The sequence below is a fragment of the Solanum tuberosum genome, unplaced genomic scaffold (genome assembly GCF_000226075.1).
Source record: "Solanum tuberosum cultivar DM 1-3 516 R44 unplaced genomic scaffold, SolTub_3.0 scf00231, whole genome shotgun sequence".
Taxonomy (NCBI): domain Eukaryota; kingdom Viridiplantae; phylum Streptophyta; class Magnoliopsida; order Solanales; family Solanaceae; genus Solanum; species Solanum tuberosum.
In genome coordinates, this window is record NW_006239157.1 from 751,095 (window position 1) to 757,698 (window position 6,604).

The window sequence follows — 6,604 nt, forward strand, 5'->3', positions numbered from 1 at the left end:
AACCTTCATATCAGGTCCTCCACAAAACTCCCTGCAATATTTAAGTCCTTTAACATCTCCATAACCTCCCCGCACATCCAGTCACATCCCCTATACATAAAACAATCCTTAAACATTATAATGTAACAGAAGAAATATGAATCATGGTTTCTGATCACCAGCACTTGAAGTGTTGACATTACTTTTAAAGTGCTCAAACAAGCTCATAACTGAATTTAAAGAGCACTCCCCTCCATGGCTATCCCAACATGCACTAATCACCAGAACATCCTCCCCAATATTACACCATGTAAAAGGAACAATTTCCAACTCACTAACACATACCCAATGTCCTAATTAACTCAACCACAAGAGGGAGAAAATTATAGTAGCTTACCTTCCTGGACAGAACTACCACTTGCTAAGACTTGGATTCTTCAAGGTAAAGGTTGTCCTCCTCAACTTGTCTTAACTTATACCTTCCAATAGCTTGAAATCCCTAATATTAAAGAACCCTAATGGTATTTAATGGCTGTTGTATGAAGCTAAGAGAGAGAAGAGCGAAAGCTCTAGAAATCAGATTTTTTTGTCAAAGTAAAAATGGTTGGAAAAAGCTGATACCAATCCATTTTAAAGGGAACTACTTTGGCCAACTTTCTCACTCATTTTTGGGCTATAATTTGTTAAGTAGGTGATCCACATACTTGGACTTTTCACTTGGGGCTTTTTGAACTTAAGAACAATGGGCCTTGGTTGTCCATTTTCCCCTTATTCTTCTACTCAACTTGGGCCAGATTAACGCAAGTAGGTGGTAGTGTACTTGGCCCAATAACATGGTAAAAATAGTCATAGTACCGATGCACCTACTTGATCCTTTGGGCTGGTCAATAAGTCAAAATAGGTGATGCACCTACTTGTCACCTACTTGTCACCTACTAGCTTAGTTAAGTCAAGCAAGCACCTCAATATTTTATTCCATTTCTAGAACTTAATACCTTTAACTTAACTTAAAACTTATATACACTATGTCACTTTAAACTTTAGACTCAAATACCACCTTATGATCTCAAGTTTAACTACGTCCATCGATTTCAACTTAATCGGGTCACATTAAAATCTACGGACAGTTCACATTAACCTATTCTATTGTCACTAGTTGCATAGGAAACCGAGTCCATAACTATACCACAAGAAAAATTTTAAGCGTCATATAAATAGAACTGGTACACATAGAATACGGGGTGTTACATCCTCCCCCCCTCCCCCTTATGATCATTCGTCCTCGAATGATGGGTGAAGCTGATAGTTTGGTTAACCTTGGAATTTCATTTGGAGATTTGTGAGAGTTCCCATTATAAATAGGACTATCCAAAATCCATAGACTAACCTAAAACACGTATAGACAAGTATAGCATGAAGTCTCAATAGATATGGTTCATAAATACAGGGTGTTACACTGCTTGGTTTTAACATGATTAGTTTTTCACTGTAACAGTACAGCTTAAGCAGTTAACTATACTTCATCAATGACAAAATATGACATTTTCATGTGCATACGTGAAAAAGATAAGCTCACATCTACCTAAAAATAATATTGACGATGAAATATAGTCAAACTATAAAACCAAACACTAATTCATAATTGATTTTTTTATTATTAGAATATGTGCACAATACACATGAATAAAATAATATAAATATATGAACAATAGATCATATAATGCCTCAATAATTCTGAACGGAACATGGTGCACAAGAGTGAATTTATAGATGTCTCCCACTAGAGATCTGATAAATAATTGTAAGGTTTTGTAAAGGTCTTGTTTCTATCAGTACCTCTGCAAGAATCTCACTTCCTTGCTTTCAAAAGGCTTTTCAACTCTGTGTTGTAGCACTATACTTCTTAAAGATACTTGCACTAAGAATTGAAATTCATTAGCTAAACACTGCTCGTACATTCATAGAGATATAAGAAATTTAAGAATACCTAATCACAAAAAATATATACATTTATAGGAATATAAGAAATTTAAGAAAATCCAATTCATATATGAATAGTTGCAGATGCATCACTTGTTTGAACTTTTAAGAAACAAAATCAACTACATTATGGATTTTATCAAAAGTAAGTAAGTACAACATGGATATAAAAAAAAAGATCCATTTGCTTCATTCCTTCAACATATACTTATTTGGAAAATCTCAACTCATTCCTTCAACATATGCTTCTTTAGAATCTCTCAATCGAAAATAAGATCAGGCCTAGGTATGCCTAAATTCGTTTAAAATATAATGGTTATGAATCATATATTTTTCTTAGTTAAGATCATCTACAAAATCAATATATGAACAAGGATGACAGCACCAACAGTTAATAGGAGGCAATAATCCCCAGACGTTATAAAGATAGAAAATGAGGAGGCATCGGTTTACCTCTTTACAGATTCATTCACGTTCCTGAAAGTTGATTTTAGCAGCTCCATAGGCTGTCATGACATTCACTTCCTTCAAGTTAAGCACTTTCCTCCCTCACTATAACATACATTTTCAGAAGTATTAAATTTCAAAATTTAGTACTATATCATAAACCTGAATCTTGGAAGTCATCGATAATGTAGTAAAGCAAAGAAACATGTAGGACATATAACAAATCAAAGTCTTCCTTTAAAGCATATATGTTGAAATTTGTACGTCTTACAATTATTAGAGTAGGGAAAAAATAAAAATACAGATGTAGAATATTTTCAAAAACCTGAAGCATGTTAAACCTAGTTAAGAGTTAAACACATACATAAGGTATGACCCTCCATCCAGCTTAGACATTAGAATTTCACAACAAAAGACATGACGTGGCAATATATTTTGAAAGACATATAATATCTTTATTCATGAAAGTCCCATAGCTTCCGCCATTAGGAAATGTATGTCATCAATTGCTCCATCACAATTCTCAAAATAGATCAAATGTATGTTTTAATTGGCTTTCAGAAGTAACACAATGGTTTAACTTTGTCAAAAATTAGTTCGGAAGCAAGGATAAATTAGACACCTTCATATGTTGCTAGAGGAATATCAAACCTTGGTGGCTTAAATGATGAGACCAGTGAAATGGTTACATGGTTACAGAGGCATTTAATGTTCGGTCAAAATGACAGTTGATGACTTCAGTTGAGTACTTGTAAAGCTCTTGACTACTCAAATCAGATTGTGGGCATCTATGAACCTATAAAGTGTGCAGTGTAATTTATTTTCGTCCATGAAACATATTATGAAACTTGATGTGCAATACTCAAACATCAAAAGCATGGAAATTATAATCAATGATCAGCCTATCCTACCCTAACAATTAGTATTAGACCTTATTTGTTAATATTCAGAAGAACCGATGACAGGCTTACATTTAAAAATAGATACCGTTTACATTTTTTCTTCTACCATAGGAAGGTGTTATCAAGTAAACATTAAATCTCACATATCTCTGTAAATATCGGCACAAAACTTTGAGCCCTGCAAATATGAAAATAAGAGGCATGCCATAAAAAAATATTATAAAAATGTAAAGAGTGCAAGAAGACTTGTTTTAAGAAATCATTCTGTTGAGGCAACTTATGCTATACCAATAAAAGAAACCAATTGGCACAAGTCATGCAAACATGAATTCATAGATAGCTTTACTTCTCTTTTCATTCTTAAGTAGAGAAAACTTTTAACTATAAACTATTTGTCTGTCGTTCAGCTATTTACAAAGAAAACAATTTCTGAGAAAATCCAAGAAAAGCTAGGCAATTCAGTCTCTCACAAGACCAATTAGTTTACGTCTGAAACAGCAAGAACAAATTAAATAAAAAAAGTTAAATGAAAAGCAAAAATCGAACACATAAGAAAAACAAAAGGAAAACATAAAATATAACATAAACTAAAGTTGGGCGGAAGGATGAACAACAAATCGTTGAGAAATTTGCAGCAACTATTAGGAGGGGAAGAAATGGAACACATCAGAAAATCAAGAACGGACATATGGATATTGCAGGATGTTAACTCAGATAAGAAGCTGAAGTAGCAAAGAAAAATGAGAACAAAGAACAACAGAAATATAACACATGACAAATTCGAAGCAGCTATTATATGGAGGGAACAAATGAAACACATGAGAAAATTAAAAACGAAAATATGAAATATTACAGAAGCCTAACACAGTGAAGAAGTACAAGTGATATTTTAGGATAATTATCAATTCATTTGAAAGTGTCGAATTATTTAAAACATACATCCATTTATAAAAAAGACATTCACAAAAAGAGTGAATTCACCAAATAACTTTTTCTAGAAGTTCAAAGCTTCATAACAGAGGAATATGAACTTACATATTCTTGATCCAACTAAGAAGCTTCAACTCCTGTTCACTACACCCATAAAAGAAATAGTGTCAAATTAAATCAAATCACATAAACCGTTAAAATCAGTAAGTATATAAATTTGAAAAAGTAACTATTGATAGCGTACCAAAAATTTATAATCAGATCCAACAGATCTAATTCTTATCCGATGTAGAAAATTAGAATTTTTGCCAAGAAACAACAACTAACACTAATGCAGTACTAAAACAAGAGATAAAACCCACCATACCAGCTCCAGGTCGCAACAAACTGTCCTTTGACGATGTAGTTAACCAAATATATTCACATTTGTTGAACTCTTTTGTGCTTCCACTTAAAAAAGTATTTACTTATATCAAAAGACAAAAATAAATTGTTTTAATTATATAATGGAGATCCATTAGAATGAATGAACATATAATTTTAGCCTTGAAAATTGAAACTCTACTTAATTATCAAACTCGGTAGAAAGAATCAATCGGTGTCCTTTTTTATGAGTAGCAAAAATCAATAATTTGAAAATTTTCACCCATTACGGCAAAACTACTTCTGACTCAGGTTTTCTATTTAGATCATTTCAATTTCTAATTAAATTGGAGCTTTTCTACGGTGAAGTTGTGAAAATTATCCCTCTATTGGATATTATTAGTCTTCTCATGTAAAATCATTACAACGGACCTTCAGTTGTTCACTCCTTGCATATTAAACAAAAGGATATGACTTTTCTTCTCGTTAAAGTAAGTTGGTCGTAATTCTTAGAAAATTATTAAATAGGTACAATTAATTAATTTTCACTGCAAAATTTTCATTAATTTCAAATCAAAGAACGATTTTCATTTCATAATTCTAAGAAACCACACTAAGATGAAGCAAGCATCAAATGTAAGTTGATGTAAATATCGACTAAGCTAAACTAATCTCATGTGGTTAAAGCAAAAGTTGCCTCAACGGAATAGGAAATGACATAATAACTTACATGTAAATGTGAAACATTGAGCTAACATATGATCGATCCCTGCTATCAGTGACAAAAAAAATTTGCTATCTACTGAGCGTTGTGGAACACTGAGGTAACATATAACCAGGGGCGGATCTACGTGCAATCTAGGGGTTCATCCGAACCCCCTTCGTCGAAATATTACACTATATACGTAACGTCAAATTCTGGTTTTATGAGTATATTAATCAAAATGAACCCCCTCAATACTAAAGAGAAGAATGACAGAATGGATAAGGGGTTCAAGTTCTGCCGAGAATGGCCGAGTTTGATTCTCACTAGGAGCATAGTTTTTCACCTTTTTTTTGCTTTAAAAAGGCTAGAAGCTTTGGGCCCAGATTCACAAACAAATGAAAAGGCCTCATTGGTTCAATGTGAAGCTTTATTCCTTTTTATTTTTCATTATTTTCTTTTTTTCAATTTGTCTTTGTTTAAATTTATTAGCCACATTCTTTGTAATTTTTCTTTTATTCTTTTTTATTTATATTTTTCATTTTGTTTCTACATAGTTCTCTTTCTATGTACTAAGTTGAAGAAATGATGAATTTTACTTAAATTTTAAATTGAGTTTAAAAAATATTTATATAAAATAAAGTAAAATTAAATTTAATCGAACGAAGAAATATAAAAATTGTGAATATTTTTTTAACAAAATCTATTTAATTAAATTTTATTTCTTTAATTTCATTGTATTTTTTTCAATTTTATTCTAAGGAGAGGAAAATTAAACCAATCTTATTTGATTTATTGACCATTTGTTTTTTTACAAATGACTAGCCTAGTAAATTGAATTAAATGAACTAAAAATATATTATGCCATTTATTTATTTTCTGAATATGTCAATTTTTACCCATTTTAAAAGATCTTGGTGATTTTTATAGTAATATATGATTGAGAGGCCACTACTTTAGTATTTTTTTTTAATAAAAAAAATCAAAATAAAATAAAACACTGCAAAACTTAAAGAAAAAAAAGCACAAGAATTTGAAAAAAAAACTCGATGGAGCAGGAAAAAAAGTAAGAAGAACCTAAACGCAATATAACAAGACAAGTTAAATTTAGCGAGTTAAAATTAGTATTTTCTTTCCCATCTCACGTGTTTATTACTTTATACTTCGAACCCCCTTCGAATTCATCCAGGCTCCGCCACTGCATATAACCGATCTCTGTTATTGATGACACGTAATTTCGCTACCTGCTGAGTGTTGGGTACAAAAGTAATCTATGAGTAGCATGAACATCATATATGAC

The 6,604-nt window shown here is 31.6% G+C and overlaps 1 long non-coding RNA gene across 2 annotated transcripts; it reads right to left on the bottom strand.

Moving 5' to 3' along the window:
- Nucleotides 1-1,700: 1,700 nt before the first annotated feature.
- LOC102596801 (uncharacterized) lies at nt 1,701-5,747 on the bottom strand. 2 transcript variants are annotated; one of them, XR_368065.2, is made up of 5 exons: nt 5,332-5,747; nt 4,344-4,382; nt 3,378-3,486; nt 2,413-2,511; nt 1,701-1,897 (listed from the first exon to the last, which is right to left on the bottom strand). It is a non-coding gene; the product is annotated as an uncharacterized lncRNA (long non-coding RNA). The 2 variants fall into 2 exon arrangements; XR_001474633.1 differs by having other exon boundaries at nt 4,344-5,747.
- Nucleotides 5,748-6,604: the final 857 nt, after the last annotated feature.